The sequence below is a fragment of the Oncorhynchus mykiss genome, chromosome 7 (assembly GCF_013265735.2).
Source record: "Oncorhynchus mykiss isolate Arlee chromosome 7, USDA_OmykA_1.1, whole genome shotgun sequence".
Classification (NCBI taxonomy): Eukaryota; Metazoa; Chordata; class Actinopteri; order Salmoniformes; family Salmonidae; genus Oncorhynchus; species Oncorhynchus mykiss.
This window is the reverse complement of record NC_048571.1, coordinates 50608850-50633530: the sequence shown is the minus strand read 5'-3', so window position 1 is coordinate 50633530 and position 24681 is coordinate 50608850. Positions and strand designations below refer to the sequence as shown.

At 45.8% G+C, this 24681-nt stretch overlaps 1 protein-coding gene and 1 pseudogene across 7 annotated transcripts in view; both read right to left on the bottom strand.

Annotated features, from left to right (window-relative positions):
* The window catches only part of magi1b (membrane associated guanylate kinase, WW and PDZ domain containing 1b), a 201436-nt gene that overhangs the window by 165097 nt on the left and 11658 nt on the right, over positions 1 to 24681 (bottom strand). The gene's annotated exons all lie outside the window — the stretch shown is intronic.
* On the bottom strand, positions 12137 to 16301 carry LOC110527968 (annotated as a pseudogene).

The window sequence follows — 24681 nt, the reverse complement described above, 5'->3', positions numbered from 1 at the left end:
ACGAGAGCCGTGCATCCTCTGAAACACAACCCAACCAAGCCGCACTGCTTCTTGTCACAAAGCCCACTTAACCCGGAAGCCAGCCACACCAATGTGTCGGAGGAAACACCATACACCCGGTGACCGTGTCAGCGCGCACTGCGCCCAGCCCGCCACAGGAGTCGCTAGTGCGCGATGGGACAAGAACATCCCTGCTGGCCAAACTCTCCCCTAACCCAGACAAAGCTGGGCCAATTGTGCACCGCCCCATGGGACTCCCGGTCGCCGGCCGGCTGCGAAAGAGCCTGGGCTTGAACCCAGAATCTCTAGTTGCAGAGCTAGCACTGTGATGCAGTGCCTTAGGCCACTGCGCCACTAAAAAGTCTCCATTAGCCTCATGGTGAAATCTCTGAGCTGTTTCCTTCCTCTCCTCACCATCCAAAGTGTAATTAATAACTTCACCATGCTCAAAGGGATATTCAATGTCTCCTTTTGTATTTTGACCCATCTACCAATAGGTGCTCTTCTTTGGAGACATTGAAAAAAAAACTTGGTCTTTGTGGTTGAATCTGTGTTTGAAAAGCACTGCTCGATTGAGGGACCTTACAGATAATTGTATGTGTGGGGTACAGAGATGGGTTGGTCATTAAAAAATGATGTTAAAACTTATTATTGCACACAGAGTGAGTCCATGCAACTTTGTGACTTAAGCACATTTTTATTTAGGCTTGCCATAACAAAGGTCTTGAATACTTATTAATCAATACATTTCAGCTTTTAATTTGTAATCATTTCTAAAAACATAATTCCACCTGGACATTAATGGGATATTGTGTGTAGGCCAGATCTAGTTGTAAATTCTAGCTGTAGCACAAAAACATGTGGAAAAAGTAAAAGGGTGTGAATAGTTAGAGATGAGTAGAGTTCCAGAATACAACCTACTGTTCACCCCAGCCTGGAACAAGAGTAACACACACTGTTCATTAGAGATCTGTGAATGACTAAAAGCATGCAGGCCAGACCAGGGCAGGCCAGACCAGGGCAGACCAGGGCAGGCCAGACGAGATGACTGTACTAAGAGCTCTCTGTCTCTGCCCTGAAGACATCAGTACAAGCCTCTAATGAGACTCTTTAATGAGTGGTTAAATTGAGGGACTGGCCTGTAGGCTAACGTTTGCGCTGACTCTGATCGATAAGCATGACATTTGCGTTCTCAACCATCTTCTAATTACATTTCAACCAGGATAGAGGAGCATTCCAATGTGGTTGTGTTCTAGGGGAAATACCCCTTGGTGGACTTTGGGGAAGAGATGGGGAGAGCCTGGAGAGATGCCTATTGATTGATTGATTTGTTTGTGCTGTGCCTCTGGTGATAGCATGCGCTGCCTGGCTTGGGGCCGGCTTTCCTCAGCCATCAATTAAGCCTGGTGACACTTTTACCATCTTTAACATCAATCCTGCCCCTAAGAGTAACATAGCAACTAGAGCTCTGGGGGGGCGTGGCGGGAGGCGGGTCTCCAGTGGGACCCTGGGGTATTGAGAGACACGACCCATCCAACAACCTTCTCCTCCCACACACACACACACACACACACACACGTACACGAAGCTGTATATACCCATCACTGACCACTAATTCTAGCCCTTATCTTATTTTTTTGGACAGACATCTTGACACACAAAGAAAATAATGATCTTAGCTATGCTATGTTCTACTCCATCACTCTGCTGGGCTCCTCGGCTGTGTGTAATGGCCCTCTTCTGCCTGTCTGATATGTCTCCAGGAGGGGCCAGAGCACTGGGATCAATTACACATGCAATTACTGCAGCAGGACACTGTCTCAGGACTACACCATTGAACCGCTGATGACCCCTCTCTCTGTACACACTCACAGTTGTCTCATTGGGGTCAGAGGGCTGATCATGCTGAGGGAATCTGACACAAAAACAAAAGCGTATGACAGTTGTTGGTGCTCATCCTTGCATAAGCCCAGACCCTGCAGCAAGATATGTACTGTACTTTAGAGGAGCTGGACACCCCCACTCCAGTCCCGTTCATTAATAAACACAATCCTGACAGGATTTGAACACACCCCAGCCCAGCCATTTCACAAGGTTCCTGGCTTGAATGAATACAAAGAAAAATAATCCTTTATCAGTGTTATACTCCCTCTCCAGTCCTGGCTGGCTGTTCCGTGTCCACTCTGTTATTCCTGCTCAACATCACATTCCCCTGTTCCACTGACTGCACAGCACACTGGGGCACCATATGGCTCCATGCTGCTCTAGTTTCCTCCCAGAGACTGCTGCTGCCCAGCGACTCAGACAGGCAAGTCAGAGCCAAACCCAGTATGTAGTGTGTGGCTGTGGCTTGTGGTAGGGCAGGCTACCTGTACTAATGAGCAGAAGGGAGGAACCTCCTGAGCGCGTGGTTTTCTTCGCTCTGTCATGTTCACTAGGGGGTACAGGGGTCTGAGCCATTGTATGTGGATGGGCCGGAGCTCATTTAGGACCCCCACAATAGGTCATGCAACACAGATGGCGAGAAGAGAGGGAAAAATATGGGAGGGGGTGGAGAGAAGGGGACCGTTAGATGAAAAGAGGAAGATAAACACTTTAGACATTTTACTCTAATCTCTCATTTTCTCTCCAGCATGGGAGGCAGGATGGAATGCTGCGTGTTAGCACAACCTTTCATAACCATATGACAAAATAGCTGTGGCTGAAATAGCCAAATCCACTCATTTGAAGGAGTGTCCACATACTTTCTTTTTTAGATATAGTGTATTTAGGCTATATCTTGATGACTTTGACAGTCATTGTGATTGTGAACCCAAGGACCTGTCAATCGCCGAGGCCGGTACATTTTTGTCCAATCTGATTACAGTATAATATGCTTCACTGTTGTTTTACACTCTTTCACTCTCTTTTAAGTGGATAGCCTTTTGGACCAGAGATGACATCATAGAGGTGTCATCACTTTGAAAGAGGTTCTTGTTGTGTTTATATAGTGTTTTATCACCTCCTTCAAAAGAGTCACAACATGCTCCCATGGATTGCATCTGATTCTACAGTACACATTTGACACTTCATGGTGGTCCATCGCCAAACTGACAAACATATTTCATACATTTTCACTGATCTAACAGTGTCCATAACTCTTTGAAATTTATCGCTTCCTATCACTTCCTTTCCTGTCTGTCCATCCTTCAAAAGTCATGTAGAGTTGTATGACTAGACATTTGTAAAGTACTATGAAAGTGCACACACACACACACACACACCCCAAAGTTCTTAGGCCGCCCAGAGGCTAAAATTGTCTGCATTGGTGGATGATGACATCTGACCACCCACATTCCCCCAGAGCAGGTTCATCAGCATGTGTAGCATAGGCCTGACTCTCTCTTCCACTCTCTATCTATCTCTCTCTGTCTCCGTCTCCTCCACTCTGGATCTCCTGCTACATCAAAGTTAATAAAAAGCACGTTCGTAGTTCCTCCTCCTATTCCCAAATCCCATTGATTAGATCAAAGCTGACAGGTCATGCCTGTCTCCCATTCTCAGACCTCACAGTCAGAGTCTGCTTCTTATTTAGGCTTGGACATAAACAAAATTCAGTTATGGTTTGTTTGATGCCAACAGTGACGAGGAGAAAATAATCGACACAGTTGCATATCGCAACATTATAACGTCGATAGTTTGACTCCAACTATCGATTTGTAAAACAAACAGCTGCTATGGTTAGATAGCGCTAGTTAGCGCTAGTCGGCTGTACCTGCGGCAGGTATTTTTCAGCCTATAGCTTGTTCTCCAGCATTTTTGTAAATAGTGAGACAAATGGCTTTCAGCACTTTGATTTCCCTGACTAATCAAAACTAATTTTCTCATGCTCTCTCGTCTCTCTGCAGCAGGCACATAGTGAGCAATCTGTTTGGAACGTTAAATTGCAATAAATATAGAAATGTATAAATCACCATACATATCGTATCGGCACCTAAGTATTGTGATCCTGGCCCTAGTCTCCAATATTGACAGAGTATGCAACAGCAAAACGTAAACATGCCGTAGTTGACAGTACAGTTCTCTCTCTGGAGCCTAAATACAGAGTTTGCATTCTCCGAATGGGGATTCAAATATATTACCTGTAATGAAGGCAAAGCTTTTAGTCGAGTCAGTGATCCATCATGGTCTCGATAAATAAAACAAAGCCCCTCCCCAAAGAGAGAAATGTCATCATCAGCAGTTAGAGAGAGAGAGAGAGACTAAGGGAGAGAAAGAGAGATGGGCTGGTCCATTTTTAGCCTAGTGAGCCTGTCTAACTTGATTTTTTTGTGTGCTAAATGATAATTATGTGGCTAATAAATGGGGGGCCTCAAGAACAAAATAAATGGTCCGGTGTTTCAGAACCGCCAGAGCCGATTTCTGGTCCCAGTCCCCCCCTGGGAGACTAGCCACAGACACACACTGTAATCAGATCCTATGCTACATACTTCACAGCACACATCCCTGTTCCCTCACACACTGTATACTGCCCCATTGTCAAGACACTGTCTGCTGCAGTGATACATCACACACACCTTTCACATCAGCATTGAGATGAGCCGATAAGAGCCAAAACAGATGCCCTTCCGTTACGGTCAACAAAGATCAATCGGTAATAGGAGGGTTCAGTGTAAGAAGGCCTTCTTCCTGAGATGAAGTACAGTCGAGCCAGAGACAGAGAGCCAGGCAAGCACCCTGGGTGTCTGTCATAGACAGCAGAGCCTGAGCAGGTCTGGGACAGGGGCAGGAATCCAGAGGCAGAGAGCCAGGCAAGCACCCTGAGTGTCTGTCATAGACAGCAGAGCCTGAGCAGGTCTGGGACAGGGGCAGGAATCCAGAGGCAGCGAGCCACGCAAGCACCCTGAGTGTCTGTCATAGACAGCAGAGCCTGAGCAGGTCTGGGACAGGGGCAGGAATCCAGAGGCAGAGAGCCAGGCAAGCACCCTGAGTGTCTGTCATAGACAGCAGAGCCTGAGCAGGTCTGGGACAGGGGCAGGAATCTAAAGCATGTGGTTGTGATGAAGGCAGGGAGGGCACAGCATTTACAAAGAACCTGCCTTAACATTGACATGCTAGTGAGGCTGAGGGTATCCAGGAAGCTGCTGCTGTACCAGTTACAGTAAGAAATCCATGATCCAGGTCTATGTTAAAACACACAGGGATGGGCTTCTCTGGGTGAGGATATGCCAGGTTCTCTTATCCAGTCAAATCAGTGCACAGCTGAAACTCTCACACTTGTCAATGTCACACAGCAGCAGTTTGAAATATGAGATTTGAACATGTTAGTTCGTAGTCCATGGTTTACAGTTCAAAGCAGAAACACATCTAGGCTAAACATTGTGAATCCTAGAGAGAGGAGTTGAGCTGTGGCCCAGTGTCCCAAGTGTGTGTGGCTGTTGGATTCCACTGTGGCGGCTTCAACTCCCTCCACAGGGGTCTGGGTGTCCATCTGTTCCAATAGAGTTTGGGTGCCAGCCCGCTATGACTAATGAGCTATTAACCACTACTTTACCACTGGCTTCCCCAAACAACACTCTACCACAGACACAACTGACTAACCCAAAACAGACACTACCACAAAATGGGACTCACTCGCCCAAAACCTTGCCCAAGAACAGACACTGTTGCCTTGCCCCAAAACAAAACACCATCGCCAAGACTTCAGTTCACATTTTATGACTGCTCTGCTCAACCTGAACTGCCAACGAAAATGCATCGTCCATGAAAACATCACTAAAACCCAGAGTGTCTGTAAAACCTCCCTCCGCTCTGCTTCTCTGCATTGCAGGCCTAATAAACTGTCTCAGAGCTGGGCATTGAGTCCCAGCGCTGTCTTAACATTACATCTGAGGATGACAGTGTTTCTGAGCTGCTAACGTCAAGTTGTTGATATTGCGGCTTACCTCCAAATATCAAATAGAAGTGAATTGGCCTCCGGATAGAAACATATTAACATCATTGTTTTATCAAACAAGGGAAGGAAAGAGAAGTTATTGATTTGACTTCTCTAAAAGGTATGAAACTGGAAGCACTTACTACCACTGTAAGTCGCTCTGGAATAGAGAGTCTGCTAAATTACTAAAGTGTAAAAATGTCTTGTGCTGATAAATAATAAAACTATTTCCCACTGCTCTCTCCAAAAACAGGATGTACAGAATACTGCTAGCTGGAAAACAGATCAGAAATGAAAAAAGTCAAAGTTATTAGGAAGCACAGGGGAGAGGTAAGTAAGGAGGCAGAAAGGAGGAAGCACAGGGGAGAGGTAAGTAAGGAGGCAGAGAGGAGAGAGCACAGGGGAGAGGTAAGTAAGGAGGCAGAGAGGAGAGAGCACAGGGGAGAGGTAAGTAAAGGAGGCAGAGAGGAGGGGGCACAGGGGAGAGGTAAGTAAGGAGGCAGAGAGGAGGAATCACAGGGGAGAGGTAAGTAAGGGGGCAGAGAGGAGGAAGCACAGGGGAGAGGTAAGTAAGGAAGCAGAGAGGAGGAAGCACAGGGGAGAGGTAAGTAAGGAGGCAGAAAGGAGGAAGCACAGGGGAGAGGTAAGTAAGGAGGCAGAGAGGAGGGAGCACAGGGGAGAGGTAAGTAAGGAGGCAGAGAGGAGAGAGCACAGGGGAGAGGTAAGTAAAGGAGGCAGAGAGGAGGGGGCACAGGGGAGAGGTAAGTAAGGAGGCAGAGAGGAGGAAGCACAGGGGAGAGGTAAGTAAGGGGGCAGAGAGGAGGAAGCACAGGGGAGAGGTAAGTAAGGAAGCAGAGAGGAGGAAGCACAGGGGAGAGGTAAGTAAGGAGGCAGAGAGGAGGGAGCACAGGGGAGAGGTAAGTAAGGAGGCAGAGAGGAGGGAGCACAGGGGAGAGGTAAGGAGGCAGAGAGGAGGAAGCACAGGGGAGAGGTAAGTAAGGGGGCAGAGAGGAGGAAGCACAGGGGAGAGGTAAGTAAGGAGGCAGAGAGGAGGGAGCACAGGGGAGAGGTAAGTAAGGAGGCAGAGAGGAGGAAGCACGGGGGAGAGGTAAGTAAGGAGGCAGAGAGGAGGGAGCACAGGGGAGAGGTAAGTAAGGAGGCAGAGAGGAGGGAGCACAGGGGAGAGGTAAGTAAGGAGGCAGAGAGGAGGGAGCACAGGGGAGAGGTAAGGAGGCAGAGAGGAGGAAGCACAGGGGAGAGGTAAGTAAGGAGGCAGAGAGGAGGAAGCACAGGGGAGAGGTAAGTAAGGGGGCAGAGAGGAGGAAGCACAGGGGAGAGGTAAGTAAGGAGGCAGAGAGGAGGGAGCACAGGGGAGAGGTAAGTAAGGAGGCAGAGAGGAAGAAGCACAGGGGAGAGGTAAGTAAGGAGGCAGAGAGGAGGAAGCACAGGGGAGAGGTAAGTAAGGAGGCAGAGAGGAGGGAGCACAGGGGAGAGGTAAGGAGGCAGAGAGGAGGAAGCACAGGGGAGAGGTAAGTAAGGGGGCAGAGAGGAGGAAGCACAGGGGAGAGGTAAGTAAGGAGGCAGAGAGGAGGGAGCACAGGGGAGAGGTAAGTAAGGGGGCAGAGAGGAGGAAGCACAGGGGAGAGGTAAGTAAGGAGGCAGAGAGGAGGGAGCACAGGGGAGAGGTAAGTAAGGAGGCAGAGAGGAGGAAGCACGGGGGAGAGGTAAGTAAGGAGGCAGAGAGGAGGGAGCACAGGGGAGAGGTAAGTAAGGAGGCAGAGAGGAGGGAGCACAGGGGAGAGGTAAGTAAGGAGGCAGAGAGGAAGAAGCACAGGGGAGAGGTAAGTAAGGAGGCAGAGAGGAGGAAGCACAGGGGAGAGGTAAGTAAGGAGGCAGAGAGGAGGGAGCACAGGGGAGAGGTAAGTAAGGAGGCAGAGAGGAGGAAGCACAGGGGAGAGGTAAGTAAGTAGGCAGAGAGGAGGGAGCACAGGGGAGAGGTAAGGAGGCAGAGAGGAGGAAGCACAGGGGAGAGGTAAGTAAGGAGGCAGCACAGGGGAGAGGTAAGTAAGGAGGCAGAGAGCAGGGAGCACAGGGGAGAGGTAAGCAAGGAGGCAGCACAGGGGAGAGGTAAGTAAGGAGGCAGAGAGGAGGGAGCACAGGGGAGAGGTAAGTAAGGAGGCAGAGAGGAGGAAGCACAGGGGAGAGGTAAGTAAGGAGGCAGAGAGGAGGGAGCACAGGGGAGAGTTAAGTAAGGAGGCAGAGAGGAGGGAGCACAGGGGAGAGGTAAGTAAGGAGGCAGAGAGGAGGAAGCACAGGGGAGAGGTAAGTAAGGGGGCAGAGAGCAGGGAGCACAGGGGAGAGGTAAGCAAGGAGGCAGCACAGGGGAGAGGTAAGTAAAGAGGCAGAGAGGAGGGAGCACAGGGGAGAGGTAAGTAAGGAGGCAGAGAGGAGGAAGCACAGGGGAGAGGTAAGTAAGGAGGCAGAGAGGAGGGAGCACAGGGGAGAGGTAAGTAAGGAGGCAGAGAGGAGGAAGCACAGGGGAGAGGTAAGTAAGGAGGCAGAGAGGAGGAAGCACAGGGGAGAGGTAAGTAAGGAGGCAGAGAGGAGGGAGCACAGGGGAGAGGTAAGGAGGCAGATAGGAGGGAGCACAGGGGAGAGGTAAGGAGGCAGAGAGGATGAAGCACAGGGGAGAGGTAAGTAAGGAGGCAGAGGGGAGGGAGCACAGGGGAGAGGTAAGTAAGGAGGCAGAGACGAGGAAGCACAGGGGAGAGGTAAGTAAGGAGGCAGAGAGGAGGAAGCAGGAGGAGTACTGTAGCCTTCTGTCAGTAGTGTCAGTGTGGATTCTCTGCTCCTCCCCAAACGACAGGAGGGAACAATTATGCAGACGATGTTCTGCAGCCGACACAACTGAGGATGCACTGCATCAATCACACAGAAAGCCTGCAGGACCGCACACACGACCACTCAGATGCAAAAACACACACCAGTCCTCACCCAGTGACAGAATCTAATCTCCCAGTAGCAGTACCCTGCTGACACTGATGCCTCTCATTAGCATGAATACACCAACCCACCAATCACAACAGGGCACACCCAGGCGGTGTGGGTATGGGGGGAACGTATTGTGGTGTGTGTGTGTGTGGGGGGGGGGGGGGGGGGGGGGGGGGTAATAATCCCCTCTTCAGCAAACAGGAAATTAGAGGCTGATCAGTCCTACAGAAGAGCAGGGTGATGCTGTGTCACCACTGACACACAGAGACGGGTGAGAGGTGAATGAGTGTGAGAGTTGTGTGAGTGAGAGAGTGTGAGTGAGTGAGAGAGTGAGAGGTGAGTGAGAGGACTGTTGTCTGGGCCTCTGGCAGTCTCTATGGGGGTGCCACAAGGTTCAATTCTCATGCCGACTCTTTTCTCTGTATACAGTTGAAGTCGGACGTTTACATACACCTCAGCCAAATACATTTAAACTCAGTTTTCACAATTCCTGACATTTAATCCTAGTAAAAAATTCCCTGTTTTAGGTCAGTTAGGATCACCACTTTATTTTAAGAATGTGAAATGTCAGAATAATAGTAGAGAGAATTATTTCATTCATCTTTTATTTCTTTCATCACATTCTCAGTGGGTCAGAAGTTTATATACAGTCAATTAGTATTTGGTAGAATTGCCTTTAAAATGTTTGACTTCGGTCAAACGTGTCGGGTAGCCTTCCTCAAGCTTCCCACAATAAGTGGGAATTCCTCCTGAAAGAGCTGGTGTAACGAAGTCAGGTTTGTATGCCTCCTTGCTCGCACACGCTTTTTCAGTTCTGCCCACAGATTTTCTATAGGATTGAGGTCAGGGCTTTAATAGCAACTCCAATACCTTGACTTTGTTGTCCTTAAGCCATTTTGACACAACTTTGGAAGTATGCTTGGGGTCACTGTCCATTTGGAACACCCTTTTGCGACCAAGGTTTAACTTCCTGACTGATGTCTTGAGATGTTGCTTCAATATATCCACATCATTTTCCATCCTCACAACGCCATCTATTTTGTGAAGTGCACCAGTCCATCCTGAAGCAAAGCACCTCCACAACATGATGCTGCCACCCCCGTGCTTCATGGTAGGGATGGTGTTCTTCGGCCTGCAAGCATCCCCCTTTTTCCTCCAAACATAAATGGTCATTATGGCCAAACAATTCTATTTTTGTTTCATCAGACCAGAGGACATTTCTCCAAAAAGTAAAATCTTTGTCCCCATGTCAGTTGCAAACCATAGTCTGGCTTTTTCTGGTGGTTTTGGAGCAGTGGCTTCTTCCTTGCTGAACGGCTTTTCAGGTTATGTCGATATAGGACTCGTTTTACTGTGGATATAGATACTTTTGTACCTGTTTCCTCCAGCATCTTCACAAGGTCCTTGCTGTTGTTCTGGGATCGATTTGCACTTTTCTCAACAAAGTACGTTCATTTCTAGGAGACAGAACGCTTCTCCTTCCTGAGCGGTATGACGGCTGCATGGTCCCATGGTGTTTATACTTGCGTACTATTTTTTGTACAGATGAACGTGGTAATTTCAGGTGTTTGGAAATTGTTCCCAAGGATGAACCAGAATGTGGAGGGCTACAATTTATTCTCTGAGGTCTTGGCTTATTTCTTTTGATTTTCCCATGATGTCAAGCAAAGAGGCACTGAGTTTGAAGGTAGGCCTTGAAATACATCCACAGGTGTACCTCCAATTGACTCGAATGATGTCAATTAGCCTATCAGAAGCTTCTAAAGCCATGACATAATTTTCTGGAATTTTCCAAGCTGTTTAAAGGCACAGTCAACTGTGAATTATAAGTGAAATAATCTGTCTGTAAACAATTGTTGGAAAAATTACTTTTGTCATGAACAAAGTAGATGTCCTAACCAACTTGCCAAAAATATAGTTTTTAACAAGAAATGTGTGGTGGTTGAAAAACGAGTTTTAATGACTCCAACCTAAGTGTATGTATGTAAACTTCCGACTTCAACTGTATATATCAATGATGTCGCTCTTGCTGCGGGTGATTCCCTGATCCACCTCTATGCAGACGACACCATTCTGTGTACATCTGGCCCTTCTTTGGACACTGTTAACTAACCTCCAGATGAGTTTCAACGCCATACAACTCTCCTTCTGTGGCCTCCAACTGCTCTTAAATACTAGTAAAATGAACTGCATAGTCTTCAACGGATCACTGCCCACACCCACCTGCCTGACTAGCATCACTACTCTGGACGGTTCTTACTTAAAATATGTGGACAACCTTAAATACCTAGGTGTCTGGCTAGACTAAACTCTCCTTCCAGACGCACATTAAGCACCTACAATCCAAAGTTAAAACTAGAATCATCTTCCTATTTTGCAACAAAGCCTCCTTCACTCATGCTGCCAAACATACCATCGTAAAACTCAATATCCTACCAATCCTTGACTTTGGCGATGTAATTTACAAAATAGCCTCCAACACTCAGCAAATTGGATGCAGTCTATCACAGTGCCACCTGTTTTGTCACCAAAGCCCCATATACTACCCACCACTGCGAACCTGTATGCTCTCATTGGCTGGTCCTCGCTACATATTCGTCACCAAACCCACTGGCTCCAGGTCATCTATAAAACTCTTTGCTAGGTAAAGCTCTGCGTTATCTCAGCTCACTGATCACGATAACAACACCCACCCGTAGCACGCGCTCCAGCAGATATATCTCACTGGTCATCCCCAAAGCCAACTCTTGCTTCGGTCGCCTTTCCTTCCAGTTCTCTGTTGCCAATGACTGGAACGAATTGCAAAAATCACTGAAGCTGGAGTCTTCTATCTCCCTCACTAACTTTAACCGTCAGCTATCAGAGCAGCTTTTCGATTGCTGCAGCTGTACAGCCCATCTGTAAATAGCCCATCCAACCAACTACCTACCTCATCCCCATATTTGCTTTTGTTTTTTTCTGCTCTTTTGCACACCAGTATTTCTACTTGCACATCCTCATCTGAACATCTATCACTCCAGTGTAAATTGCTAAATTGGAATTACTTCACCACTATTTGCCTATTTATTGCCTTACCTCCTTACTTCATTTGCACACACTGTGTACAGATGTTCTATTGTGTTATTGACTGTACGCTTGTTTATTCCATGTGTAACTCTGCCTGCGTTGTTGTTTGTGTCGCACTGCTTTGCTTTATCTTGGCCAGGTCGCAGATGTAGATGAGAACTTCACCTACCTGGTTAAATAAAAGGTAAAGACTTCAAGATCTGCCAACTGCTCATGTGGTCAGGAGAATGCTATCCGCCCAAAGGCTGTCCCATGATCTACTGCCCCAACAATGTGAAGCTCTAGTTTACACTGAGTGTCTGTGAATCCCACCAGCACAGTCATCTCTTTCACCTTCATCCCCAGAAGGGAGAAGCAGCAGTGTATTGATTTCTGCAGGTCAGACCCTGCCGGATTCACCTTCTGTACAGGATCATTGGGAGGCTGTTCTTTGTCCACCGGGTAGAAGCCTCAGCCAGATAGAGGCCCTTTCCAACCTCCGTGAGGGGTCAACCAAGCCGCTTAGCATTGCTGACAGCCTTGCTAGACTGCAGAGTCAAACCGAAGAAGTCATTGCCTCTGCGATATTCTCCCACACCATAATTGTAGATCAGTTCAGCCACAAAGTCATCATCCTCTGGCCCAAAGCCGACCATTTTCTTGCTCCATTTTCCATCATAAGGGCCCTTACAAGTTGCCTTACATCCTTATTCATGCCGAGCACATCTCGGTAAAAAGGTGGCCGTTTTGCTTGTGTCACCCACTTTGAAAATGAAATGCAAGGCTCGCCTCAAAGCCAAAATAATCCATGGGAGTTTGCTGTGTACTATACGACTATATATCACGCTCAGTTTGTCCATGTTGATTAACAAGCTTTGCCGTATCGAAAAAAGAAAGGAGAAACAAGACTGAGAAAAAAACACAGAGGATCATTAGTATTACTGCCGAAACAGCAGTAACATTTCCTCAAGCGGAAACGCTTCTTCACAATCAACTGATCTAACACCACAGTCTGTAACACCACACCTGACCTCAAACTTATCAACATCAAAAGAAATCTGCCAATTTGACAGATTTACCAGAAGTCTGATCCATGAACCCATTTACCTCCTCTAGATCGTAAATTGAGTCCTCACCAGCTGCTATTGTATCAAAAGAGATGTCCATGTCCTTCTACTGATCCTCCTCAACTGAGGCCACAGACCCCTCACTCCCCTCAGCCACATCCCTCTGAACACTCCCCACTTGTACCCCATCACTCGTACCGGGCATCTCCTCCACTACCTAGGAGACTAGCCCCACCTGAAACCCATTACCCGTAGTGGACATCTCCTCCACTACCTGGGAGACTAGCTCCACCTGAACCCCATCACTCGTACTGGGCATCTCACCAGTCTGGGGAAATGTTTCCCCAAATCCGTCCTTGCCTCCTACAACGATATTTTTCTGCTGCATAACAGACACTATGTTCCCTTCTGGTACAAGCTGCAACTCGGTACCCTCAACATGGACAACTTGCTCCTCAGCAACAGGTGCTTGTGGCTGCTCTACCACTGTCGGCCCACCTCTCCCTACATCAGTGGGCCCAGGTGTTACGAGGACCACCTGTGTCCCTCACTCCGCATTCTCCCTTTTCGGGCAAGCATGTCGCTTATGGCCAACATCCCCACACTCAAAACAGTGTTGACTACCCGTACTAGCATAAGCCATATACAGTCTGTTGTCATACTTGACTTTAAACAATACCTCCAAAGTCTGCTCCGGTGAGTCCAAAAACAAACAGCCGTCGCCGAAACATAACCTGTTTCAGAGCCAGGTGTTTGAAACGACAACCTGTTTCAGAGCTGGGTGTTCGCAACCCAACGGGACAATCTCAACAGAACTTGCAAACATCCTAATTCGCAATAACTCATGCTACAATAACTCCCGCTCCAAGAGCTCATTGGGAAAATGAGGTACATTCGATGCAAACGCATAAGCAATGTTTTCATAGCCTACCTTCTCTCCTTTGGCGACCAGAAACTCCCCCACAGTGACAGTGGCTTCAGTAACACACCTAAAGCCGTGCTGAAGTGACAGGGATGGTGTCCCCATGCGGGTCGCCATCCCCGCCAAAACCAGGGAAATTCCGACAATAATTAATTCTACCACAAAAAGAAAAACAAAAACCTTAATCATGCGTAAAAAAGGCAAACCACCAAGAAAAGGAAACGAGAAAAAAAAAACAGGCGATCTAACTCCAGACAACTCTCACACATACAATTCCCAGCATGCACCAAACACTCCCAGCATGACACACAGAGAGAGAGAGAGGGAGGTGCGAGAGAGGGAGAGATAGTAAATGTTGAGTGTAATTGAGTAAAAGTCTACTCTACCCACATGTCATCCTGTGCCTCAGTAGCTCCCAGATCCTATACCCTGTCCTTTCTCCCACAGCCAACCAAAGTGAGGGGAAAGGAAGCAGACAGACACCTTCAGAGGGAGCTGTGTTTTGTAGAGCTCACAACACGAGCTCTGACAGAACACATTCCCTTCACGGATCAACGGAGAGCTGACAAGACGAAGAGAGGGGAGGAGAGCTGTTGTACCACACACACAGTACAGAGTGGTTTTTGACTGTCTGATCCATCTCAGCTCCTGATATAGTGTGGTAAAACTCTTCAGGCAGGCCTTAGTTACCTAGGCGTTGCCCTAGCACAGCTACACTGACACCAACTGATACCAGAGCCTCACCGGACATAGAGATCATAACAGCACATTCAATACAGTAGGTCTGAAATGGACCCAACCACAAATAAATGACAGCAGCTGAATACATGCTGGAGGTTAATTAAAAGATGTCCAATGTATTAATATTTTCTACATGCCATACCAGGTAACATGTTAGCTAGTCATGCAAATAAATGTTAGGACCACAATTCTACAGAGCATTGTAAAATGACCTTGATTAATATTCAACGTAGGTCTCCTAACTCTACATAGTCTGAAGAGGGCATGACCGTTGACCTCTGGCTGTTTAGCGCTCAGTCTTGTATGCAGGTAGCCAGAAATATCCCTGGGTACAGCTGGTGTTTAGCTAGGCAGAACGAACCTGGATAAATAGACCACAACAATAGATCATGCCTCTCTCTGCCCTCGCTCGTCTTCAGCAGTCTCTGTGTGTGTGTGCGCGTGTGACTGAGTGTAACAAGCCGCCATATGTTGTCAGTCCGCTAGGCTGGGGGTTTTGCAGATCCAAGAAAGTTACGACTGTTCAGAATGATTATATGACAAGCAATAATGATTAATAAGATGACTGTTCAGAATGATGATATGATAAGAGGTTGTGATTAATACGTTGACTGTTTTATGGATGTGATAGGTAAAGACCTTTCGAGTTTAATTCGTGAGATGGGAAAGCTTCAAAACAACGTTAGTTAGTTGATTCGATAAATAACAGTCATCAGAATAATGAAAGTAGAGTCACGACAGTGACCAGGATACTCACATCCCCTTTATTTAGACTACTCCATCCATGGTGCTATGTGGAGGACCGGTCTGAAGCTACGTTCCAGAGGTGGGGTAAATGGAGGCCAGCTACCCAGAGCTTAGAAATAAACCAGTGAATATGAAACCCATCAGCCAAGTTAGACGAAGGCAGAATAAATGTAGAACAGAAACACATGAAAGCAGAGCAGAGACCCATTTTATAAGCTTGTTTGTGACTTTTGGCCGGTAATAATTTGGGCAGACGGTCAAAGCCAGGACAATATTTGCATGCAGTTAGTTAGGCCACACACAGCGGGCAGCCTGTGGTCTAGAGTCTGGACATCAGACAGGAAGAACAAAGCAGTTCATTTTCCTCCACTCCTTTTACGATGGTAATATTTTGGTTTGAAAAGCATGACATCATTTGTTTGGAAAACCAGTAGTCTACCATTGGCTTCTTTGAAATTATTTTCCCTCTGGGGAAAAAATGGCTTCCCATGTATAACTGCTCCTAGTCCAGTCCACATGCTTCATCCTCCTACATCAGGACTGTGTAAAGAGCTGCATGAAAGCCATGACGGATGGAAACAATAAGGCTGGATGTGTTCTGTCTTCCTCTCGAAGAGCTCAACTCCCTCAAATGGACTAAACAATCTGATTTGGCATAATAGTGATAATACTTTCTTATACATTTGGTGGGTCTAATCCTGAATGCTGATTGGTCACAGGAAGACCACCGGCTAAATCTATGACATTAAAATACCTACTGTTCCATCTGACTGCGCAATCCATCAGCCCAGCCAGGCAATTTATAAACTTGATCTCCACTATAAAAAGCATCTAGACATTCTCTTAGACTACCATTTAGTTTAACAGAGGAGATTTGTAAAAACCTTGATGTCTATCTGTCTGACATTTGCAACATTGTTTCAATATTCAAATTCGATCTCCAGCTGTCCCATAGTAATGAATGTGTCGGGAGTGAGGAGACAGTCAGCCAGTCAAAATCATGAAATCAGCATCATTTCTATTTCTATATACAAATAACTATCAATAGAAAACAAGTAAAACAAGTGATTGTGTTAGCGGTGTTGTTGGCTAGCTCCTCTGAACAAAAGCGTCCTGACGAGAGAGCACATTTACTCTGCCAGGTGAAATCGTGCATTATTAGCTCATTGTTATGGATGTATCCAAATAAATGTCACTAGAAAATAGCTTAAACAAATAGAGCTACTTTGTTGTTATTCTAGCTACAGTGTTTGCCTTGACTGTAAGTTAGCTGTAGTTGGCTAGCTAGCAAACAAGGGCTAAGAACGTTGCCAGACAATATGGCAATGGAGCATTTAGAATGAACGACAGGGATCTATAGATACAGAACAAAAATACTGAAGACTGGGTCATGCCTCTGGCAACCGAACCGATAGAACGAACGACCAGCTGGATGAAATAGTACGAATAAATTCATAAAAATATATATTTTTTATGAAAATATATTAGTCATTATTTGAATATGTTGGTAACCTGTTGTATAAAAGTGATTATGCCCGAGAAGCCAGTGTTTGGAGGATATATTGTCTCGAGCCTAACAACACCCGTGCCAATAGATCATGCATGTCATAAGAAGATGCCCAGCGCTTCAAGCCTGCTCCTCACGTATATCGCTCTCTCCACACCTGTACATTTCAGTCACATCTGGCACCATTGGCTACACTTGTCTGTCCATCAAGCACATAAGCAACTAGCTTGCCTGCTCTATCTGCACTGAATGGCGAAGTCATTTATTTAGCTAAATGTTTTATTTAAAACAGTCAATTTCACAGGTTAAAAAAGGAACAATATTAACAGCTTCTTTTTTTTTGGGGGGGGGGGGGTTCGAACCAGTTCAGAACTTTATTTTGCTGGTTGGAATGGAACAAAAAAAAGTGGCTCAAAACTAAACGATTGGAAAACCATTTTGGTTCCAACCCCTAGGAATAACCAAGAGAAGGAACGAGGCAAAGCAGGGCGCTACACTGGATAAAATAGCATCTGACTATACAGTCACCATTTACAAGAGTCACCATTACGCACACTGACTTTCATCCATGGTTAACATGCAAATCTTCTGCACCTCCCTCAGCTGTGTTCATAGATTAGTGAAGCTGGGCTGCTATCTCTCTGGTTTAAGAGGAACATGGCCTGCTTATTTTCCAGAGAAAGTCTAAGGTACTTAGTAGGCAGAGTCACGTACTAATGTAAAGCCTACGGTATAGTTGAAGTCAGAAGTTTACATACACTTTAGCCAAATACATTTAAACTCAGGAAATTTGTACTCTGATTAAATGTCAGGAAATGTGAAAAAATGTCTTAGGTCAGTTAGGATCACCACTTTATTTTAAGAAAGTGAAATGTCATAATAATAGTAGAGAGAATGATTTATTTCAGCTTTTATTTATTTCATCACATTCCTAGTGGGTCAGAAGTTTGCATACACTCAATTAGTATTTGGTAGCATTGCCTTTAAATTGTTTAACTTGGGTCAAATGTCTCAGGTAGACTTTCACAAGCTTCCCACAGTAAGTTGGGTGACAGAGCTGGTGTAACTGAGTCAGGTTTGTAGGCCTCCTTGCTCACACATGCTTTTTCAGTTCTGCTTAAAAATGTTCTATAGGATTGAGGTCAGGGCTTTGTGATGCCCACTCCAATATCTTCACTTTGTTGTCCTTAAGCCATTTCGCCACAACTTTGGAAGCATGCTTGGGGTCACTGTCCATTTGGAAGACCCTTTTGCGACCAAGCTTTAACTTCCTGACTGATGTCTTGAGATGTTGCTTCAATATATCCACATATTTTTCCTCCCTCATGATGCCATCTATTTTGCAAAGTGCACCAGTCCCTCCTGCATCAAAGCACCCCCACAACATGATGCTGCGACCCCCGTGCTTCACGGTTGGGATGGTGTTCAGAACGCTTCTCCTTCCTGAGCGGTATGACAGCTGCGTGGTCCCATGGTGTTTATACTTGCGTACTATTGTTTGTACAGATGAACGTAGTAATTTCAGGAATTTGGAAATTGCTCCCATGAATGAACCAGACTTGTGGAAGTCTACAATAATTTTTCTGAGGTCTTGGATGATTTCTTTTGATTTTCCCATGATGTCAAGCAAAGAGGCACCGAGTTTGAAGGTAGGCCTGAAAATACATCCACAGGTACACCTCCAACTGACTCCAATTATGTCAATTAGCCTATCAGAAGCTTCTAAAGCCATGACAATTTTCTGGAATTTCCCAAGCACTTTGAAGACACAGTCAACTTAGTGTATATGTAAACTTCTGGAGTGGTTGAAAAATGAGTTTATGACTCCAATCTAAGTGTATGTAAACAGACTTCAACTGTATTTCTCCATTTACAAAGATATTTCTCTATCTGGCCTTTCTGCATCAATTTGTAGAAGGCGTGTGTATATGCACCTGGGAGTTTAACTAAATCCATGCCAAAGCAAGTTTACATGTACTTGCTGGCAGTTCTACAAACCAGAAACTTCAAAATAAAGACTTAAAGGGAAGGAGTCAGACGAGGTTGGTTGTGATCATCCATGTAATACCTACTGCTACAAAGGGATGAGAGGAATGCGGCCACAAAGAAAGTAAACAAAGTTATTCAAAAAATATGAGTCATGGGGCAAAGGCTCCTTAACCTCCAGTCAGAAGGGCAGGCAGGAGTGTTTATACCATGCCAAACCTGAGGTCATATGTTTGCCTGGCCAGACATTAAGCAGGCCGTAAGGGAACATCCAGGAGATTTCATTTATCAATCAGTCAGCCAAAGATGCCCAAGACTCAGGGTTTGTCCCTGTTGCTGTGGTAACCAGGGCCACCTGACTTCAAATCACCTCAAACATCATGATTACACACACTACAAGGAGAGGGTGATGAGGGAAAGAGAGAAAGGAGAAGGAGAGGGGACAACTTGGACTATCACAGTACTGTATTTAACCAGGGTCTCTACAGCATGCTGAGGCAAAGTAGATACTTTATGCCTTTAATTACAGTTAGGGACTGCTATTGTTTAGCTTGTGATGCTTATAGATAGGGGTGGGGCCAGGAGAGCTGATCCTGGATCATAAATAACTGAGGAAAGACTGTGTTTAAAGGGGGATGCACATGCAAAGGGAGGGGTGAAAAAACATTGGCTGTGTCACAACAGTTCCTCAACCACTGGGCCTCACAGTGTAGCTACACCCACCTGTAAGCTGGCGTTCCACCTGAGAGTCCTGCCGTTTCACCTGTTGAAAGTTGTAAGGAAGTTATGCAGCAGTTTTGCTTTAACCTGTCGGACTGGCTCTGTTCTACCTGGGAACAGGTGCATCAGTGTCAACACACACACTACACAGAGGTGACAGTTGGAGAATACACTGTAGCTATCGCAAGGAATTCCCACAGCAGAGGCTGGCGCCAGAGCAGCTGCACTTCAACGGGCAGGGCTCTACCCCCTAATAATACTATTACAGTGGAACTGACAGCATTTTAGCAACATTAAATCTTATATACACCCCCAAGAAGAATGACACTTTAAAGACACTGTAGCAAATAAAACATCTGTCTTGTCCAGAAGTGGAGTCTACACAGATCGGTGCACCATAGCCAATCAGAGCTACAGTAGGCCTTTATGCAAAGAAGCTATTTGCCACACAGACCTGCCATCACAGTAGGCCTTCATGCAAAGAAGCTATTTGCCACACAGGCCGGCCATCATTCACTTTGAACTGGACTGTGTGTTTACAGGAAGTTGCAACAGCGAGACTTTATATCATTAGAATGCATTCGCCAAAAGCCACAAAAGAAACATGAATGGATTTCTGCCATCATGTCAACACCATGGGAACCCTCTTACATTTAGGAACTTCACAGTCCTATTGATCAGACAACCATGAACAGGTAGGCTCTCTCTCCCGAAGTCTTGCACATCAACAAGATCAACAACTAATGCGAGCCAGAGTAAGATTAGCTCAAATCTACCGAAGGAACATTAGATAAACCTTCTCAAACTGTTTCAGCTAGTTGCCCATCAAAATTGCACTGATAAACGTTGGGGGACTGTAGCCTCCTCGTCCTTCTGCAACTTGCCTGCAAACAAGTACTCAAGGTAACTGGCTAAATTTGGCTAGCTAGCTACTTCCAGACAGAAATTAGAGAAGACCTCACTCTGGCCATTTTACTCACCCTATCAGAGCTGGCTAGCAAGGCTGTTTACATGTTATCAAGATCGATTGTGACTAACTATTACTTTCTTTAAAAGAAGATGGTGACGAAGCTATGAAGGAAAAATACTGGAGTTTTGGTGCAGGTATCGCAGAACAGCGCAAACAATTATATTGCAACAGTGTTAAAAATGTTGATCATTTAAAAAGAAATCCTGATATGCAACTACCACATTTTTTTTTACCCACATCACTAACGTACTATGCAGTCAGTCTGTCAATCAGTTGTTGCCTTCTCATTTGTCTCTTTGTTTTCACTGAGAAGGCACTGCTTTGACCTGTTCCCCTCGATAGCCTACAGCCACAAGGTGCTGCTTTAATATTACAGGAGTTGGGACTCATTTTCCATAACCAACCCTCACCCTATTAAAAAGGCATAACCGTCTGAAATGTCAAAGCATTCAAATGTCAACCAACGGAAAAGAGAGCAGTGGAGGATGGACAAAAGGTAGCCAAACAAAGGGTTCAGGAAGTGACACACAGGAAATGGAGCTCACCCCTGAAAGGGCCTGAGAGACAGAGAGGAGACAATAACGAGAGGAAGAAGAAGGGAAGTGAGGGTCAGTTAAGAGCAGTGAGAGAGACGTTCCTTGTCTTCCTCATTTACATTATTCAGCTGTTTTTAACAGATGACACATTTCCTTAAAAGAAGAGGGATTTACAGGTTCACCGTAGCTTGCCGAACTACAGTGCAACTTCGAACACACTCCAAGGGGAGATCTGAGAACTCTATGTATGGTATGTGAGTGGTATGTGAGTAATGGAGCTTGAGCATGACATGCCTCCATCAAACCAGCCCAGAAAACTGTATGTCCTCCTTGACCATTACTGTAGAGTCCGTGTGGCAATGAGAGAAACTGTAGACAGGCAAAATGGGGTTAAGGCGGGGCAAACCCGCTCCACTCGGCTCTCCTTATCAGACCATTCACATCAGAAAGAATTATAATCAAATCCTGTGAAAAAAAGCAGACAGACTGCCAGTACCAGTACTGCTGTAAGAGGCCGGGAGGGAAATTAGATTTCTTCCTTAATTGATGAGATTTTAAAGAAGCCCAGTTTCATCCTGAGGACAGAGAGTACCCTCCGTCCGTCTGGATTCACTTAGTCTTCCCTCTTATTACCAATAACTATTTACCATCAGAGAGCCTATTCTCCATATAGTATTACACAGATTGGGGCAATACATCACAGGTATAGGAGCTGTCACCTCTTGGGTAAGTGTATTGAGTGGGGACATCATTTGCCTCAGGGCTGGGCAGGGAGAGAGGACAGTATGAAAAGGCTTGAAGATGCTGCATATCACCGTTAGATGATGTTCTTGGCTAAGAGATGTTCTTGGCTAAGAGATCCAATTACAGACTCCAACAATGAGATCTATTCTCTTTGCAGGATGGCGCCGGTAGACATGGTCACCCTGTTCATGGCTCCTAAGCAACTTTGCAGTTTTATCGTTTTGGGGATTATTTGGGAATTATTTATCACCTTATTAGCTCAGAACCTCCTTTGCATTATTATATACAGCCTGAATATTTTGGATTTTAGAGAGGCGGTAACTCACCAGCATTGCGACCAGAAATACAACTTTCCTGACTGGGATCCTTTGTTTGTAACCCCCCAAGGCAATTCCACTTATCCCAGAAACTGGAGAAGAGATAAATCGGAGTGGACTCCCACTCTCACTATCTTGGGAACAGGAACAATGGTGGCCATCTTGAAGCATGTGGAGACAACAGACTGGGATAGGGATTGGTTGAATATGTCCGTAAACACACCAGCCAACTGGTCTGCGCATGCTCTGAGGACGCGGCTAGGGAAGCCGTCTGGGCCGGCAGCCTTGCGAGGGTTAACACGTTTAAATGTTTTACTCACTTTGGCCATGTAGAAGGAGAGCCCACAGGTTTTGGTAGCAGGCCGTGTCAGTGGCACTGTATTGTCCTCAAAGCGAGCAAAGAAGTTGTTTAATTTGTCTGGGAGCAAGACGTCAGTGTCTGCGACGGGGCTGGTTTTCTTTTTGTAATCCGTGATTGACTGTAGATCCTGCCACAAGTCTCGTGTTTGAGCCATTGAATTGCGACTCTACTTTGTCTCTCTACTAACGCTTTGCTTGTTTGATTGCGGAGGGAATAGCTGCACTGTTACTATTCGGTCGTGTTTCTGGTCGCCTTGCCATGATTAAAAGCGGTGGTTTGCGCTAACACTGCCATCAATCCACGGTTTCTGGTTAGGGAAGGTTTTAATGGTCACAGAGGGTACGACATCTCCAATGCACTTGCTATTAAACTCGCTCACCAAGTCAGCGTATACATCAATGTTATTGTCTGATGCTATCCGGAACATATCCCAGTCCACGAGATCGAAGCAATCTTGAAGCGTGGAATCCGATTGGTCAGACCAGCGTTGTATTGACCTGAGCACGGGCATTTCCCGTTTTAGTTTCTGTCTATAGGCTGCGAGCAACAAAATGGAGTCACGGACAGAATTTCCGAAAGCAGGGCGGGGGAGGGCTTTGTATGCATCACAGAAGTTTGAGTAGCAATGATCCAGAAAGCTAACAGCTCTTGTCACGCATTTGATATGCTGACAGAATTTAGGAAGTATGGTTCTTAGGTTAGCTTTGTTAAAATCCCCAGCTACAATAAATGCAGCCTCAGGATGTATGGTTTCTAGTTTATATAGAGTCCAGTGAAGTTCTTTCATGGCCGACGAGGGATCTGCTTTGGGGGAGGGGGGAGATATACACGGCTGTGACTATAATCGAAGAGAATTCTCTTGGAAGATAATGCGGTCAGCATTTGATTGTAAGGAATTCTAGGTCGGGTGAACAAAAGGACTTGAGTTGCTGTATGTTGTTGTGATTACACCATGAGTCGTTAATCATAAGGCATACACCCCCAACCCTTCTTCTTACCAGAGATATGTTTGTTTTTGTCGGCGCGATGCGTGAAGAAACCAGGTGGCTGTACCAACTCTGATAACATATCCCGAGTGAGCCATGTTTTCATGAAACAGAGAATCTCTGATGTCTCTCTGGAAGGCAACTCGTGCACTAATTTCGTCCACCTTGTTATCTAGAGATTGGATATTGGCGAGTAATATGCTCGGAAGCGGTGGATGGTGTGCTCGCATTCTGAGTCTGACCAGTAGGCCGCTCTGTCTGCCTCTCCTGTGGCGACAGCGTTGTTTTGGGTCGGCCTCTGGGATAAGATCCAATGTCCAGGGTGGAGGTCTGAACAAAGGATCCGGTTTCGGGAAAGACGTATTCCTGGTCGTAATGATGGTAAGTTGACATTGTTTTATATCCAATAGTTCCTCCCGGCTGTATGTAATAACACTTGAGATTTTCTGTGCTAACAATGTAAGAAATAATTTAAACATTTCTTTTACAAATAACTGCATAGTTTTCTAAGGACCTGAAGCGAGGCGACCATCTCTGTCGGCGCCATTCTTGCCATTTGAAGGGGTGTCCACATACATACATACATACTTTTTGTTGTATGTATATATAGTGTAGTTACAGTATGGAATTCACAACTAAATGTTTTCCAGTTAGATCTTAAAACTATTAAGTTAACTGTGTAAAATGTGCTAAATGTTCTGCAGTTGCTCATTTGGTTTGCTAATTTAGTAGCTACTTAGCTATCTGGTGCTTCCTCCAAAATCAAGCTTCACTTGCCGGTAACAGCAGAGAATCCCCAACTGGATCAAGAGCCTTGCTGTGAGCAAACTGAATAGCATTTTTTTTGTTACTTATAACTTCATGAGCTGGGATGTCGGTCCTGAAAATAGGTCAGAGACTATAAACATGTCTGCAATGCATTGGTTAGCATTGTCTATGGGATTTTACATGTACTTGTTAGCATTGCCAACTTTCGAATTACAAAGGCTCAGTGGGATTTAAAAATAGAGCCCTGTGTGTTCAGTGCTGATATTACCAAACAACCCGGAATGGCACAAGGTTGGTATGAAGGTAAGACAATCTGGACACCGCCCAAGCCTAACGTTAGCTACCGTACCTGTAGACTT